We start from the raw sequence: 18,948 nt of genomic DNA, 5'->3' as shown, positions 1-18,948 counted from the left end.
CTCAGCAGGCGGAACTTATGAGGGAAAGCAGGTCGAGAACTCGAGGTGTTCTCCTTCCCAGACAGCTTTTCAATCTCAATTTTTGCATTTTGGATTCTCTTGGGATATATGTTACTTGCAGGTACCGTAGTCATTTTTGTACCTTGAAGTGCAAAATTAACACCTTTCTTTCAAGGAAACCCATTTATTTTTGTTCTCCTTTATCCTATCTCTTTTGTGGTAGGCAAGAGTATCTTGACACTTTGCTGCACATCAGCCTGAAAAGAATGCCCAAGAGGGTTATTAACAGTAGCACCCTCTGTGGTGGATGCTTTCCAAACATACAGAACAGTGGCCTCTGCTCTGAAAGGTCACGGTAATGAAAAAGCCAAGAGTAAGTAAAAAACATACTATGTTTGAGAAATAGGAATCATGTATGTTTCCAAAAGTACAGACTGTGGTAGCACTCAATGGCTGGATAGGAATACAACACCAACCTTACTTAGTGAACTCATGTCACTTCAGAGCACATGATGAATCCAAGCTGTTGCATCGTTGTCTTATATAGCATATTACTATGTCAGGAGGAAAGAAAAAGTTGGTAAATAGGAACATCTTGAGTCTGCAATGGTAAAGATAAATTTACATTGTTGAAATACAAGCCGGGAAGGCTGCTTAAAATCAGTCATCACAGACAGTATCTACTGAACTAAAATCATGTACATAAGCATATTACCTATTATGAAAAGACTCAGGCCTGGTCTACACTAGGACTTTAATTCGAATTTATCAGCGTTAATTCGAACTAACCAACAACTCAACCGTCCACCAGGAAGGATTTAATTAATTCGCTCTTTGCTCTTTAGTTTGTCTTGGTACGGCCCCCCCCACCCGCAACGCCGCGCTTGCTAGCTCGAATTGGGCTTGGTGTGGGTGCTGTCGAGCAAACGACAGCTCGGAGCAGCTCACACCACACCACTCTGCACCACCTCTGGACAGCAGTCCGCTCTTGGAGGCTTCTCAGCCACACACAGGAAATGACCAGCGAAATTTTTTTTTTTTTTTTTTGATTGTGTTTCTGGCTGTTTCTGGTTGCACATCGCGCGCTCACCGCCAGCTCAGCAGCAGCAAGCTCAGAGGCAGAGGCTCCAGGAGATCCCAGACTGAAGAGACCCCCAGCAGGGGACCCAGAAGTCCCCAGCATCAGCTGTGATCTGTGAGTCTGTGCTCGAGGTCTCTGAGCTCGCTGAGCGCTCGACAGCGCGACGAAGAAGACAAGAAGAAAAGACAAAGGAGAAAAGACAAGGGCCATGAAAGACAAATGCGCGCGAGAGTGAAGTGAAGGTGAGGAAGAAAGACAAAGTGAAGAGGCGTCAAGCGGAAAAGCCAGCCCAGCCCCAGCCCCGCCCATGCCCTCAGCCCCAGGCATGTGCCATTACGTGGCATGCCCCACCACCCAGGACTGTGTGCGTGGACCCACCAGGGTGTGACGACGAATACTGTACCGACAGTGTGGGATGACAGTTCCTGAGATGGGAAGGGGAAGGCAGGCGAGGCGAGGACCCAACCCATTCCGCTTCCCTCAATCGAGGGATCCCACCCACACAGGAGATCTTCATCACTCCCAACCGCCCCCACAGACCTCCGGGACTCAGAAGGGGAAGGATCAGGCGCAGGGTGCATTTCAGGGGAAAACATTTATTTTTTTAAGGAACAGGATTTTATAAAAAATTTAATAAAAATAGAAATACTATAAAACAAAAAACATATGAAACTAAAGTCTACACAAACAGGAATGGAAAGCAAGTCCTCTGGGGATAAACAGCTCTCAGAGCAGCAGCTTCTGGGAAAAGCCTCAGAGAGCAGTTTCTTGGCTTTGGCAGGTGGTCGAGTTGGCTCTTGCTTCAAGCCCTCGCTCATGTGCACCATCATCATCTCATCCAGGTTCCATCCATTGGCAGCGTAGGGTCCTGGTCTGTGCAGGGCTGCAGCCTCCATCCTCTCTCTGTGTCGCTCTCTGTGCTCTGTGGTTACTCGGTTGTGATGGGTGTAGTAGTGGCTGTGTACTGTTAGTGAATTGTGCATGGTACTGACCTTTTGTGTACTTTTACTTTGCATTTACTTTGCATATTTATGATTAGAATGACCTCGAGTTTTATTGAACATAACAGAGTTTTAAGAGAATGACTTTTTAGAACAGATATTTTTGCATGAGATTTTATCTCGCTTAAACATGTTTTTTGCCACAAGCATGGAAAAGCCCAGGTGCAGCCCTTCAGGCTTCAGCCTCAAAGATGCCGGGGTCCACACATTTCTGCTTTGGTTTTCTGCGCATCAGGCGCTTTCACAGCTTTTTGCACTCTCCAGCAGGAGAGCACGCACACTCTAGCAAGCACTGCACTCAGGACTTTGTGCAAGCTTTCTCTCCTGTCTCTCAGAGGCTGCAGCTCCTCTCGCCTCGCCAGCTCTCTCGCAATCTGAGACTAGTTCTGAGATCTCCTGATCTCCTGGGACTTCTTTCTGAGACTCTGAGACTTGGTTCCCTGAGTGGTGTGACTGCTGTTGAACACTGTGTGTTGCTTGTTGCATCACCTACTGTTTCACAAAGGAACAAGCCTTTTTTCACACACAGCTCGCCTCCCTTCTGCTACTGCCCCCCCGCTATCCTCACATGCAGAAATTAGCTGAGAAGAAAAAGAAAAAGAAAAGGGACGACATGTTCCAGGCGGCAGAGCAGAGAGGCAGCCGGAGCGGCAGGGCAGAGCAGAGAGAGGGCAGGGCAGAGAGGATGGGAGCAGCAGGCAGGGACCAGCAGGGAGGGCGAAGAGTGGAGCTCGCGCAGAAGAGCGCTCTAAGCAGCACCGTAAGCTTGAGCAAGCGGACAAGAGCGTAGGCGCAGAGAACGCGCAGGAGTCTGATCAGGAGCGCAGTGCAACGCAGGCATCTGCAACCCCCTCCTGCTGTCCCCTCCAACCCCGCACCCAAAGTGTAGGGGCGTCCCCCTCACGTGAAGTGAGGGCGTGGGGAGCACACCCGGTGGAGAACAACCGTCTGCACATGTTGTACAATGTGTACAATTACACACAAAGTGTGTAAATTTCAAAGCAAGTTCTTTACACCCAGCACTGTTACCAAAGTCCTTAAGGTTACTGTAGTACTGTTTGTTGTTGGTGCGGTTTGGTGTTATGTCTTGTTACTTTGTGTTTTGGGTTGTTTCTGTGGTCACTGTTCTGTGTGCTGCATACTGCACAGTGCCATGCTACAGACTGCATGCAGGCAGCACTGCAGGGCAGGCACAGACTCAGGTCACAGGGCACAGGGACAGTCTCTGTGGTGGGAGGCCCAGGTGTTTGCTTGGTGTATGCTTTCCTTTGAGGTGTATGAGTGTGCGGCTCCAGCAGGGCCCTGCATGACATCCCACATGGTAACAGGGTTCCCCCCGCCCCTTCCTGCCACCCCACCAGGGATACTCCCCCCCCCCCCCCCACCCCTCAGACTCAGCCCCACCCCACACATGCCCACCATCCACCCCCACCCACCCCCACCACACCCCCTCCACATGCAAAAACCCACTCCCCCCTTCCACCCCCATCCATCTTTTATGCTTCCATGTTTCAGTCCAACACAAATGAACAGCAAAACAAAACAAAAAAACAAAAATTAAAAGACACAGAAAAAAATTAAAAAAAAAAAAAAATTTATTAAAACATTGGTAAACCAGTTTAAAAAAATAAAAATGGTCACAGTCTTTAAAAAAATTGCTATGATGCTCTTACGCAAAATCAACTGAGAACTCACAGGTTCCTCTGCTCTGCATAATCCTCATATCTGGCTGCTTCCTGGGATATCGCCTCAGCTGGGGATCAGACTCAGCAGAGCACAGCCTCAACCTCTGGCTCCAGCAGCAGGCAAGGCCAAACAACTTGCCGCTGCTGCTCGCCACAGAGCAACCTGCTCACTGGCATTGTCTTTGAGACAGACAGCAGCAAGCCAGGCAGGGCCGTCCCCAGTTTCGTCCGCCCGCCCAGCGAAGTCACCACCACCGCCATCTCTTGAGACGCACTAGCACACCTTCACACCACCATTCTGATCTTCCTAGGGCCAAGGCTGAGCGGGCGTTCCCGGCCGGCCGCTGAGAGAGGGATCACCTGAGTGGGCCGGCACATCCTGGACAGGTGCCCGTGTCCAACTGAAGACAGTGTTCACCCCCCGACCAAACAGACCAAACAGCCGTCCAAACAGAGCCGACCTGGCTGAACCCTGAACCCAGACAGACCCAGCCCACTGACCACGCACCCTGGTGCTTGGTGCCCGCCAACCCACCGTTGGTTTGATCGGTTTTGGTAAGTTTGGGGGGGTGGTGGGGTGCTGCGCTGGGCCCCTTTTGGTGGGCTGGTGCCCCGGATAGGGATGTGCCCTGTGAGCTAGTGCCAGCAGTGGATGTCCCATCTATATCGCAGCAACACTATGGGTTCCGACAGTCACCGACAGTCAGAGGTACAGATGACATAGACAGCACGGCGACGCTAGCTTCCAGGTGCCCAGCACCTGACTGGTTGCTGTCTGACGCCAAAAGTTTGTCCTGGGCCTATCAGCGCTCTGCTTCTGTTCGCTAGCTGGGCTCAGCTTGTCAGGGCCTTGCACAGTCAGAGGGCAGCAGGCAGCACCAAGTTACAGTCAGGGAAGGTGGTCCCACCAGCTGTGTTGTTGGCGCATCTGTCCTGTCTCCACATCACCAGTCCTGCCCCACCCAGTCATCCCAGAGTCCTGTGCCCGTCCCGCCCTGTCCCAGATGAGCTGCACACTCTCTCCACACGCCATGCCTGACTCCACAGCCATCTGAGCATCTGCCACTGCCCTCCGCCGCCCATCTCCCCCACTCCTCTCACTTGCTGCCCACTGCCCGCTCTCTTCCTCTTGCTTGAGGCGCAGCTGACTTCCGTCAGGGGTGCGATAGAGGCCTCGAAGGCCACTCACGGCGATCATGGCAGCGAAGAGGACGGCGTGCTCCATGCTAGCGCGAACAGACTCGCCAGAACAGATTTCAGATTTCCTTTTCAGGAAGAGAGGAGGGGCGGGGCGGCATTTTTCAGGGAGACATTTTCCCCCAGCATTTCTTTGGGGCGCTTTCCCCCGGCATGCATTGGGGTGAAATCGGGGGGATTTAGTGCAGCGCTTCCCACAGTGCTCAGAGTGAATCTAATGGCAATCAAAGTGGTGGAACTGATAGGAAGTTCCTCAATCACTGATAGTGTCCCAACACTTACTAACTCGTAAATGAACACTGAATGGCACATGCCTCAGACTAGGTGAGATAAATGAGGCAATTGGCATCGCAGTATGAATCTACAGGTCTACAAAATGGTTCAATTTAGTTGTACTTGCAAAGGCCTTACAAGGAAGCAGATTGATCCCTTTGCTTATTGAGGGGCAGGTGTTGCTAGACTAACTACTGCACCATGGCAATTCTGAGCTCCTGCAATGGCCCACAGGGGTCAGTGCAACAGGACACAATCTTAGACAACTTTCAGAGTCACCTTAGCCTGTTTGTTATGCTCCCTGTCATAGAGAAACTGGCCCCTTTAAGGGGAGATAGGCTTAACATCACCTGTGACTAAAAAGCAGCTTCCCAGCTGACTTCATGGGGTTAGGTGATTGCTTGAAAGAATAACTGGTTCTTAAAAAGGCCAGTAAGAGCTTAGTTGAGCTGAAGAATTGCAGCTAGTAGGTTGGCTCTTGTATTAGGTCCTGGAGCAGGTAAAAGAACACAGCTAGTAGGTGATTCCTAGGCAGGAGGCTTGGGGAGTGTGAGCACTGCAGGGAGTAGAAAGACTTGGGAGTCCCTGGGTCAGGGCACTGGCTGGTACAAGTGAAGGAAAGACTCTGGGAATTGTAGTCCTTGTTGGGGTTTATTGGGGTATTTTGCCTAAATTATCTGTTCAGCCAAAATAATTGTGCCCTGAGGCAAGGGCCTGAAATAGATTCTGGTATGGTATTGGTCTTTCCTGGGCTGGTGAGCTAGGCCAACTAGCTTACACGTCCCACCCCTTTCGCACTGCTGTGTTACTTTTAACATGGGTAGGTTTCTGCACAGAGATGGTTTTTGCACTGGGCAGCAACATGTTTTTTTCAGGATAGGATAGGACAAACGATTGGAATCTGGCAATGAGATTCCTCTCACTTTTTCTGTATAAACATGCAGATTCTCCAGAGTCATGTCTACACAAAGTGTGAAGGCTGAAATGTTACTAATTCCATACTCACTGAGGAAATAAGGTTTTTAGACTCAGTGCATTTATTTTGCATTCCAGTTTTCCAAGTTACAGATTTAAGGAATCTGATAGACAAGATCTAGTAAGAATCCTTGGTAAAGAAATAGTTGAACCTTGTAGAATCAATAAATGGATTTGGAAGAGGTAAAAGGAATGGTCCTAATTTCACAGGAGGCTGAGAGATCCCTAGTGCAAGTTACATAGTCAGGCCCATTTAACCCAGCAAATGGGGCGGATAAAAAACTGCTTGCTGCAGTGGTTTGAGATCAGAGGGAATAAGTCCATGGAAACAGGCTGGAGTAGGAAGGAGATACACTAAGACAAAGCCACTAGAGAGGAAAAGCTTTAATTAAGAAAACTATCCTCTTCCCTAGGAGAATTTTTGGTTTCTCAATTTAATGGTTATATGTCAAAAGCTGCACTCTTACCTCAGTGGTTCTTATTAAATAGAGATCATCCTCATCCAGTACTCTGATGTGTTACTCAGATGTGAGCCTTGCAGATAGCTCAAAGACTTCAGGATCAGTGTAACTGAAGGAATAGAGGAGAGGATGGTCTTTCATCTTTTGTAGTAGATTCTTGAGATGCGCTTATGATCAGTGTTTAATATAGAGCAGGACAGGAAGTGGAAGTGTGGAAATTCCAGTTGTTATGGGTTTGTTGTTGTAATGTGATATGGCATCATCTTGTGTGAGTGGGTATGACACAGGAAAGAGAATAGGGGCCACAGGCTAAATGTTTGTGAAAGGAATCCATGTTCTCCTGTAAGCCTGGTTCCAGCCAAAATGTCTGCATGCAGTCTATGGAAGAGTATAGGCAAAATTTATTATGCTCCTAATCCTTCTCTCCACCTCAATCTCATAGACTCAGACTTTAAAGTCATAAGGGACCTTCATGATAATCTAGTGTGACCTCCTGCACATTGAAGGCCACAGCCAAGCTCTTTGAGTTTCATCTCATAAGGTAGGTTTTCCATTCCTTGGATCATCCTAGTAGCCCTTCTCTGAACCTGTTCCAGTTCAGATTCATCTTTCTTAAACACTTCCGTCTGATACATTCCCAGCATATGGCAAAAATTCTTGTTTGTCCTTAAATACATGACATTGCACTTTGCACCATTTCTATTATTCCAGTTTTCAAGGTCATCCAGATCTTCTTATATGATGTTCCTGTCCTCCTCCGTATTGGCAATACCTCCGAACTTGGTGTTATTTGCCACTATTGTTCAGTTCCCTCTCTGGGGTACCTCAATGTCTAGGTCACTTTACCCCATTGGCTAATGGGGAATGGGGGAGACCTGGGCCCGCCCAGTACTCTGGGTCCCAGCCCAGGGACCCTGTAGATCGCAGCCATTGGCTGTGTCCCTTTAACTATGTCTCATGGCTTGTCTAATTCCCTTGGCCACTTCCCTGCGTCCCCACGCTGTCTTCACCCTTACCTCAGGGGCTAGTCTTAATGGAGTCTCAGCATCCAGCTCAGGGCTCCTTCTCACTCCTTTTGGCAGCACTGCCCTGTCCAGGGTTCTGTCAGCCATCCACACACCTAAGCTCCAGCAAGGAACTGAACTCCCTCTGGACCTGCAGCTCTTCTTATACTTGACTGCTGGGCCCTGATTGGCATTGAGCCACACAGCCACTCTAGGCAGCCTGAAAGACCCTCTTGGAGAACCCCCACACTGCCTTTTTTTTGGGGCAGGGTGTGGTAGGGATATGAGGCCTCCAGCAGGGGGCCTCAAAGGGTTTAGTATAACCCATCAAAAGCACATTCCCATTTTTTGTGCCAAGGTCACTAATAAAAATGTTAAATAAGATTGGTCCCAAGACTGATCCCTAAGGAACTCCACTAGTAACCTCCCTCCAGCCTGACAGTTCACCTTTCAGTATGACCCAGTGTAGTCTCCCCTTTAACCAGTTCCTTATCCACCTTTCAATTCTCATATTAATCCCCATCTTCTCCAATTTAACTAATAATTTCCCATGTGGAATTGTATAAAATGCCTTACTGAAATCCAGGTAGATTACATCTACTGCATTTCCTCTGTCTACAAAATCAGTTATCGTCTCAAAGAAGGATATCAGGTTGGCCTGGCATGATATACCTTTTGTAAAACCATGTTGTATTTTATCCCAATTACTGTTCACCTCTATGTCCTTAACTACTTTCTCTTTCAAAATTTGTTCCAAGACCTTGCATACAACTGAGGTCAAACTAACAGGCCTGTCGTTTCCCAGAACACTTTTTTTTCCCCTCTTTCTTAAAAATAGGAACTATCTCAGCAATTCTCCAGTCATAGGGTACGACCCGCTGATATCACAGATTCATTAAAAATCCTTGCTATTGAGTTTGCAATTTCATGTGCCAGTTCCTTTAATATTCTTGGATGAAGATTATCTGAGCCCCCTTATTTAGTCACATTAAACTGTTTGAGTTTGACTTCCACCTCGGATGTGGTAATTTCTACCTCCATATCCTCATTCCCATTAGCTACCATGCCACTACCTCTAAACTCTTCATTAGTCTTATTAAAAACTGAAGCAAAGTATTTGTTTAGGTGTTTGGCCATGCCTAGATTATCTTTAATATCTGCCCCATCCTCGGTGGTTAGTGGTCCCACTGCTTCTTTCCTTGTTTTCTTTTTATTTATACAGCTATAGAACCTTTTACTATTGTTTTTAATTCCCTATGCAAGGTCCAATTCTGCCTGGCTTTTGGCAGTTCTCACTTTATCCCTACACTTTCTGACCTCCAAGAGATAGCTTTCCTTGATGATCCATCCTGTCTTCCATTCCCTGTAGGCTTTCTACTTTCTCTTAATCACCTGTTTGAGATGCTTGTTCATCCAGCTTGGTGTGCAACGATTCCCTATGAATTCTTTCCCCTTGCTTGGGAGGCAGGCTTCAGATAGTTTCTGCAAGTTTGACTTAAAGTAATTCCAAGCCTCCTCCACGGTCAGATCCTTGAGTTCTTTGGTCCAGTCCACTTCCCTAACTAATACCCTTAATATTTTTAAGTTAGCCCTTTTGAAATCAAGGACCCTATTTGCAGATCTATTTTTGTTTATCCTTCCATTTAGTTTAAACTGAATTAGCTCACGATCACTTGAACCAAGGTTGTCCATTACATCCAGTTCTTCTATGAGGTCCTCACTACTCACCAATACCAAATCCAAAATAGAATCACCTCTTGTTGGTTCAGCGACTATTTGGTGAAGAAATCTGTCAGCCATCACATCCAGGAAAATCTGGGCCCTGCTATTATTAATAGCACTTGTCCTCCAGTCTATATCTCAGAAGTTAGTCTCCCATAATCACATAATTCCTAGTAATATTTATTTAATTTAAAACATTAGACCCAAATTAGATCCTGGGGGTCTGTAATACACCCCAAGCACTAGCCCAATGGAACCACTAGTAGCTTTCTTCCCCAAAGTGATTTTTGGCCCAAACAGACTCTGTCTTATCCATTCCATCACTTTTAATTTCTTTACGATCTACCTCATCATTAATATACAATGCTACTCCATCACCTTTGCCTTTATTTCTGTCTTTCCTGAACAGCACATACCCTTCAATATCTGTACTTCAGTCATGACTACTATTCCACCTTGTTTCTTTTATCCCAATAATATCTGGTTGCACTTCCTACACCAGAAGTTCTAGTTCTTCCATTTTGTTACCCAGGCTCCTTGCATTGGTGTACCAACATCTTAATTGTTATTGCTTGGCTTAGCCCTCATTCCACACCCTACCAACAGAACCACTATAGAGTGCCAGGAGCAAAGAGGAAACAGATAGGGCCATGGGCAGCAGGTGACCCGCCGCCTCGGGGAGGTTAGCCCCTGCTCCTCCCGCCCCCCTTCCCCTGCCAGAGCCCAGAGCCCCCCACTCACCGTGGCCACCAGCATCTCCCTGTGCCAGTGTGCCAAGTGGGCAGCGCATGGCCACCCCTGCCCCCAAGCAGGCGGGTGGGTGGTGCACGGGCCCCCCAGTCCCTAAGCACTGGGTGGACAGAGGGCCCCCCAACCCCTGAGAACTGGACAGGCAGGTGGTCCTTCCAGTCCCCGAGTGCTGGGTGGGTGGGCTGACCCCTGAGTGCCCCATCCTCCCCTGAGCACAGGGTCGGCAGCCCCAGTGCTGACAGCCCCCATCCCCCATCCCCAGATGGCATGGCTCCAGCACTCTGGGGCCTCCCAACACTAGGCGGCCTGAGCCACCCCAAATCCCAACCGCAGGCTGGCCTCAGCTGCCCTAGCCCCAGCCCCAGCCCAAGTATGCTTCCCTGAAGAGGAGCAGTCAGCCTGGGCCAAGGAGAAAGGTAAAGCAGGAGGGGGCCTTCCAGGCACAGCACAGGCAGGGCCATGCTGGACTGTTTGGGGAGGCGTAGTCTCCCCCAGACTATGATATGTACTGCCCATGGATAGGGCCACTTTTTTCACCTCAGGGAGAGGGAAGGAGAGGCTGGGGGAGCTAAGCCCTAGGAACAGGGGAGGGGGAGCATGTCCTCTGTTTGGCAAGGATTCAATGAGCTTTGTGAGCACAAAGCTTTGAATCCAAGGCTCGGTGTAAGGGGACTTCTTTGATGTGAATATTTCTCACAGTTCTGCCCTATTGATTCCAAAGCAGAAACTAACTTGAGTCAGGATAACTCATGTCACCCTATATTTCCCTGTTTCCCAAGGTTTCTCACTCATGGTTTATACTATAATATGATTTTTAAATTATATTTTGTAAACATACAGCAAAATCCAAATATTCAGGAAGAACAGACGGGACAAAGTCCTCACAATAAAAACCTTCTCTTGAGGAATTAACAATAGGTGGAGATTTTTGAAGGCAATATCTATTGTTTCATTTTTGGTTCAAAAATTTCTTCATCTGGAGAATGGAATAGAGAGAAATAGAAAGTAAAGAAAGAGCTATTTCTTTAATAGCTAGAACTAATTTTCACTTGGTTCATGGTTCTCATCTTTGCCTCATTGTGAATGCTAATTCAAGATAGCAGTACCTGTTTTGGTTGGTGAGCCCTGATCTCAAAATGAGCCCCTGCAAAGGCAAACTCCCCACTGAAGACAGTGAGGATCCATGCAAGAACATGTGGCTAGTGAAAATATTCTGTGGGTGGGAGGCTGACCAGGGGTATAGCTGCAGGTGGGCCTGGCCACAGCCCACCCGTTTAGCACCCAGGCCCACCCAATCTGAGAACCAGGTAAGATGCTTAACGTGCAGGGGAGGGAGTACATAGGGTACTAGTAAATAACATAGATATGTGAAGAGTCCCTGGCAATGGCTCTCAACCGTTCCAGACTACTCTACCCCTTTAGGAGTCTGATTTGTCTTGCATACCCCAAGTTTCCCCTAATTTAAAAAGACGTGTTTATAAAATTAGACATAAAATACAAAAGTGTCACACATCACACTAGTACTGAAAAATTGCTGACTTTCTCATTTTTTACCATAGAATTATAAAATAAACCAATTGGAATATAAATATTGTACTTACATTTCAGTGTATAGCATATAGAGCAGTATAAACAAGTTATTGTCTGTATGAAATTTTAGTTTGTAGTGACTTTGCTAGTGCTTTTTACGTAGCCTGTTGTAAAACAAGGCAAATATCTAGATAAGCTGATGTACACCCTGGAAGACCTTCGCATACCCCGAGGGGTATGCACACCCTTGGTTGAGAACCACTAGCACATGGGATCCTGTGTCTCCCAGTCTCTGCCTCTGCTCTGGTCCCCAGGTGGCCTCTGCCAGGTGGGGTGGGAGCCCAGGAGCCCATTTGCCAGATTGCAACACCACTCAGATTTGGCCATCAACCCCTCCATCATGCCAGCAGGGAAGGGGCTCCACCTTGCAGAAAGAGATTTAGGGGGCTGAGCCCCCTCCAGACCTATACACTTGCAATCTACGGTCAGGTGTGTGCACATCCACAATGCATTGTAGATCATGCCCTTACAACAAAGTGTTTTATTTAAAGGAACACTGAGATACTGGTTTTACATTTTCCCCAAATCATGACAGTGGACCAGAGCCTGGTCCCATTGAAGTAAGAATAAATTTTGACATTGACCCCAATGGGACCAATATTAAGCACAACATTTGTTAATGTGAACAGATTTATAAATCAAGTTCAGCACTCTACTTTGGAGGATATTGGTAAATAAAACTGATATGTTAATGAGTCCCTGTACTGTGACTGTAACAGAACAGAAAGGTAGTTTGAAACAGACCCAGATCATGCCAGGTTAAACTACACATGGAAGGATGCCTTAGACCAAACATTTTCCTGCACTTAGTAACTCATAAATATCAATCAGGGTTAAATAACCACACACATTAGTTTTTTATTAATACAGAAATTATCACTAGAAATATTTGTTGCATTTTGAAAGTAAGTAAAGGACATGTACTGTACAAGTGTTTTTAATTGGTTAAAACTCTAGAAATGAAAAATGTCTCCTCATACCTTTCATTAATCTGGGTCTATATTTTAGAGACAACACTGAACACCAGAGAAACAAGATGCCCAGTAATATTATAAATTCTCTCAGTATTTCTTCTGGTTTTTTATTGCTTCCTTACTTAGCTTGACATTTTCATGTGAGTAAAATACAATACCACCATCAAGTTGTTCTCACTCAGGTTTACAAAAGGAAAAGTCATTCAATAAACATAATAAAAAGGTAAAAGAAAATGCTAGAAGTCAAGCCACAGCTGGAATAGGTTTTGCTGTTTTCTCTTTCACTTTGATTAAAACTGCATGCGCGGGTGAGTTAGAAGAAAATGATGTTGCTGTTTTGCTAGCATGTCTGGCAATGTTGTGGTATTCTATAATTTCCCCACTCACAATCAGATTCTGTAGTCCTCACTCAGATAAAATTTTACTCAGATAAAATGAAGTCAATGTACAGTATTTCTCTTCATTACCTTTAAGTAGTGGGGTTTTAAATGTTTCTGTTTCTTGACCTCAGAGACATTTTGATGTTCGTGTTAATTTTGCCTGAAAGAAGACTACAGGCCTGAGTTCTCACTGATATTCTATCTGCTCCATGTTGTGTAGAAGAGCAATGAACGTATGATTAGTGATGGCTAAACATTAACAGATACGTAGTTAGGGACTAAATTTTTACACCACCACACTGATTTAATCTAGATTGCACAGATTAAATTGAGAGTAGATTTGGCCTCAGAAGTTAATTCTTTCCACTTTTTTAGCAGTGCTTTCTTTGCCTTCCCTTTTTAATATCCACCAAATCAGATATCTGTCTTGAATACTCAGATGCTACAATTTTAGGCATGATGGAAAAACAGACAAAAAAGTATGTGGTTGTATGTGATGCTTATCCATAATTCCTGGGGTCTGCAGAACTGGATTAGAAATTTATCAGAACAATATTTTGGTACCACTCTGAAGGCCGGAAGCACATTTACAAATTACATTAGTGTTGTTTTTAATCCCAGTTAGAATTTCCAGAAGCAAAGAAAAAAACCTAAGTGACATATTATTTACTCTAAAGGTTTGGTTTAGGTTCAGATTCAGATGGAGTTTTGGATAAGTTTTTTTTAGTTGAAGTTGGGATTTAGTTTGTCCCTTCCTATAAAAAATGGAATATCATGGAGGGAAATATGCCCAAATTGGTGGTAAACCCACAAGCGATGATAAGACAATTGATCATGGAAATGTATCCAAGCCACAATATTTGGATCCCATTCTGATTTTTTCCAGTGTTCATGGATGTTTGGGTTCAGAGTTTTTATTTTTTTGTCCTGACTTTGATCACCCTGGTAAAAGAACACCCGCTGGGTTAATTGGATTGGTAGTAATGAGGTCCCTTGTGGACTTCATGAAGTCTTTGGTTGTTCTTTGCCTGTTATTGGAAGGTTTGCTTGGAGTAGAGTTTTTAATATAGGAATCCCTACCTGAGCTCAGCTGCTTCCGAAGGCTTCTCTGACCTTTGCTGGGGGGAGGCGCAGGAGAGAAAGAAATGTTTCTATCTGGAAAGTTTCCTTATCTGAGCTCCACTGCTGCTAGAGGCTCCGGACCCCACTCTGAACCCTAGTTTTGTTGTATAGAATTTTAGCGAAGAGAATTCTCTTTTGAATTGGTTGGCATTGGTACCCAAACAGGTCAGCTGCTGGCTTCATTACCCTTTTGAGGATAATGGAGTACAGAGGTAAGGTGTCTGCTAAAACTACCAACTTAGATAGGTGGATGATCATGCTTAGAGGACAGCTGGTGTCAGTAGAAACCCATAGCACAGTTCCAAGAAACTGGCACTCTGTTAAAAAAATGTTTAAAATAACTAGAAAGATCTACTCAAAAGTTCAGACACATGGATCATCCATAAAGCCCAAACGACTCACAACAATACAAAGTACTGGTGAAGGAGGTTCTGACCCCATTTTGCTTTTATGGACAAATTATAATTGCTGAAACGTTTGAATTGCACCTGTAAAAGAATTCAATATACATAATAAAAAAACCTGCTACAGAATCCTGCTGTGAAATCCCATGGAGCAGAATGAATGGGGAGCACAAGAACAGTTACTTTTTCAGAGCTAAAGCATGACAGACTCTTCACTATAACACCAGCAGTAAAGGAGACACTTTTCAAGGCTCTAAAACTAACTAGGGCAGAAAGGGAGGGTTCCAGTAATGAAAGCAGAAGCTGTACTATCTGATGGTGGCTTTCTACAAAGTCAAGTTGCAACTGACCTACAAAGATCACCAATACCTTTTTCTACCATTAACCAAACCCTGATCCTTTTGTCATAGAAAACATAGGCTATTAGCAGGAGAGGCTCTGAGCACTAAAATCTAGAATTCTTGAGGTTTTTTTCTGCCTTGGTGACCTTAGCCTGTTGTGGCAATTTTGTGTATATGTGTCATATATGTTTTAGTGTTTGCCCCACTAGAAAGACTCTCTTTGGTATTGCAAAGTTAATACAAAATGTGATCCTAATCAATGTCATGCATTATCCTTGATGCAGGCTATTAGATTGTGCAGTCTACACAGTCTTGGTTTGGCCATTTATTAGTTTCTCTCCCTAGTTTTACTCCTTATATTGATGGAATACTAGTGGGTGAACTGCTAAGGGAACAAACATTGACTTTGGGTATTACATTTCAAGGCCTATCTCCTACAACCCTCCCTATTTTATTTATTAAGACCCTTTACCTACCTCTGCCATCAGCATCAGAACTTACCAATTTCAACAACTGTCCCTAGGCAGCAAGTATCCTCAAGAAGAAGGATACCTGTATGTGAATTTAATATTGGTGTAACAGCCTTGGAGACTTAGGACCTATGTCATCTGGCAGATACAGATGCAATGCAAGCTTTCATCATTCTGCTGCTTCTTGTGTGTCTCAGCCACCTTCTAAGAGGAAGGGGGGTAGTTCAAGCTCCATAGCCCATTCGCTCCTTGGAGCCTCTGCTGGGACTCCTGTCAAGGGTTTTGGAATACATTTTTCTAAACCTAGTCTTTCCCAACCATTAATCATTATACAGTAGTTGCCAAACTACCTTCTCTGGCAAGATTATAATTGCTTTTGTTTTAACATTTTCTGTTTCTCTGCAGAAAAATCTGAAATATGACCTTCCATTTGTGAATGTTCAGGCATAAATAAATAAGTGAAAAGAAAGAAAGAAAGAAAGAAAGAAAGAAAGCATCTAGGCTGTATGCTGTATCAGCCTGATGTGTCACTTGTGACCCTTGTGTCCTAAATAGCCTTGTGGCATGTTTGCTAGACTACTCAGTTTTTAAGAATCCCTTATTGATTATTGCTTATCCTGATCTTTTCTGTTTATTTATTTATTTTTAATCATTAATTTGACCTTCTTTATCATTATATGCATTCCCTATCATTACTTGTTTTGCCTTAATATACTCATTTAATGCATTTTCATAATGCATTTTCTCCTAATGTTTTTATATTCTAATAAGATGATATATTTGCCTTAATCACTCTATGCGTGTCCTCATCAATCTTTATCAATTCACATATAGCAGGTTGTTTTTGTGCGTCATACTTTTTGTTAATTGGAAAACAAGCTTTGTTTATTAGGTATGTTTTTGTTTCCTTTGTGTTACCCTCTATATCTCCTCTGTGTCTTCTGACACCTCCCCCCCTCACCATCACCACATCTGATTTTCATATTTATCAAAGTTTGTCATTCCCAAAGGTAAATGTTTTTGTCCTATCTACCTTTGCCTTTCACATTTGTCATAACATTGTCAAGCTTGCATCATTATTTTTTAAAAAATCTTTAAATGTTATGCGCTTGAATCTGTTCATAAATATTCACAAACCATCACCACAAAAAAAAAACCCACACCTCCACAACCTAGGAAAATATGTCAACTGAAACATTAGCAGTATGTTTAATCAGCAGTACAACTGGAGCTCATCTGAATAACAGAAACACAAGGTCTTAGGCTGAAAATTAAATATTGCACTTGCAGACTAATTTTAAACAATGCAAAACTTAGCAAATTAGGAGCATCTAATTAAACCTAGGGCCAGTATTAACAGATGGGCTGAGTAAAAACTGCTGGGGAATTATATCATGCAAAAGGGCTTAATAATTACTCATCTAAATGTTATGTAAGACATCAACTATGCAAGGCTGATGAGACTGCTGATTACTGTAGTTAACTGTCGATTTTGAACATAGCCAAGACCCAGACTGTACAGTCCTTCTATATGAATTGACTACTCAGTACCCAAATGACCATAACAGGAAAAGGGGAGATAGTCCTGCATGTTAAATATCTTGCTTTGTCTATAGATGATCACTAAAGTGGAAACCATTGTGGTACATTTAAGATCTCCCAGGACTGGTAATGTTATCATCACATGCATGTCATGGCCAATCAGTGTGATCACTGGTATGTAAATGCTTCAAACGCTGATAATCTTATTTTCACTTTAACATAGATTTCCATAAACCAAAGAACTGGAAATAAACCAAAGCTAGTTCTATAAACCACCCACTAATTAAAGATCCAACTCAGGGTACTTCCCTGTCTGCATCATTGATTTGATCTAATTTGTTCCTCAGAGAGTGACAGACTAGTTTCTGGAGAATATCATCCCTACAGGGGTGAAATTTCTTAGTATTGTGTGTTGTGTGAGAAAAGAGCAGGCAATCAACAGCTCCCAAATAAGTGTTTTGGGACTTTTCCCCCCTGTAACATTCTTTAAGGATTTGGACAATACAGATTCCTAAATTCACCTAAAAAAAAGATATGTGGGTACAAAGTAGATAATAGATTTTGATACCATTTCTACTTTGAAACAAGCAGAGACATTTTAACCAATGGATTCGGAGGTCTAGAATCAAGAATCCAGTTTGTTTCATTGATATCAGGGGCATATTCATAGTCTAAGAATGACTTTAGATATCCAATTGTTGGGAAATCTTAGTTTGAAATAACTTTCCCATATTGGAGTTCAGAATTTTGTCTTCATAATATATAGTCCTAATATTCATTTTTTAAAAATTGCTACACAAAGAAAGAAATTATAGTGATCATATTATGTCAGGTAGTATGTGGAAGAATGGCTTAATTTGCAAGATCAGTTTTGACTCCAGTCTAAGAATTCCTTTTATGCCTACCAACCAGCAATGCATTGCTTTTTGATGCACGTTTCTATGTTTTATATAACTCCAGGATGCTTGCCAGGGCTCACCTTAAATCTTTAATGCTAGTTAATCTTGGTTCATGGGCTTGACCCTTTCTTCATATTGTCCTAAAATCTTTATCCTTGTATTGTTTTAAGATAGCATTGTTATATCCAGGATGATCATGTGTTAATATAAAAGTACTGTCTGGGGGTCCAATCCTGGTCCCATTGGAGTCAAGTGGAAAAAATCCCATGGACTTCAAAGGCTACAAGATCAAGCCCTCAATGAGGATTTCTACTTGTAGTCTTTTAATTTAGTGTCATTCTTCTGAAGAAATATAAAAAACATTCAAGTATTAAAGGAATAGGTAATAAGGGCCAGAAGTTCATGCATGTTAATGCAATACAAGTAACAAAAATAGCCACCAATTGCTATGGACAATTATTGAAAAAGTTCTTTACGTGAACCTATGCCTGCATCTTAGTCTTTAATAAGTGGTTAAGAATATTTAGAAGTCTAATTCTTACCTCGTTTACATCAGTGTAATGCCACTGACTTCATTGCAGTTACTCCTTATTGACTGATATAAGTGAGATCAAAATCAGGTCCTCTCTGCTTTCCTCTGTATTTTGTTGATACATCTGAGCAATTCTTCGCTGTGAAATTAATCCTGTCCATGTTAAGTATTAAATCTGCATCTTGCAAAGAAGAACAGGGCTGGATTGTATCTTTGGCCTCCTACAGTTGAAGGATGCTCCCTCCATACCCCACAACTATTCCTGAGTCTGCAGCTGGAATTTTGACTCCACCCAAATTCCCCCTGAAGATTCATAGCTTGGCAGCTACACCATCCTTGGATTGGGTGTGGCATGTTCCCACTCCACAACTGGTCAGCAGAGTTTGATGATTTCACTATAGTGGGTATCAGTACTTCCAATGTGGTCTATCTTGGGTACTAACCTATCAGTTAATGCTCCAAACTGTTAGCTTGTGAAGTGTATGGCAACATGAGACGTAGTGCAAAAGTCACAATATTTGTTCTGTATAAGCTGGGGTGACAAC

The 18,948-nt window shown here is 43.9% G+C and overlaps 1 long non-coding RNA gene across 1 annotated transcript; it reads right to left on the bottom strand.

Annotated features, from left to right (window-relative positions):
- Positions 1-476: 476 nt before the first annotated feature.
- Positions 477-18,446, bottom strand: LOC120371800. Its single transcript, XR_005584582.1, has 3 exons — positions 18,414-18,446; positions 6,680-6,782; positions 477-554 (listed from the first exon to the last, which is right to left on the bottom strand). It is a non-coding gene; the product is annotated as an uncharacterized LOC120371800 (long non-coding RNA).
- Between the last annotated feature and the right edge of the window lie 502 nt (positions 18,447-18,948).

The sequence above is a fragment of the Mauremys reevesii genome, linkage group 9 (assembly GCF_016161935.1).
Source record: "Mauremys reevesii isolate NIE-2019 linkage group 9, ASM1616193v1, whole genome shotgun sequence".
NCBI classification, from domain to species: domain Eukaryota; kingdom Metazoa; phylum Chordata; order Testudines; family Geoemydidae; genus Mauremys; species Mauremys reevesii.
Note: the sequence above shows the minus strand (reverse complement) of the source record. Positions and strands in the feature narration are given on the sequence as shown.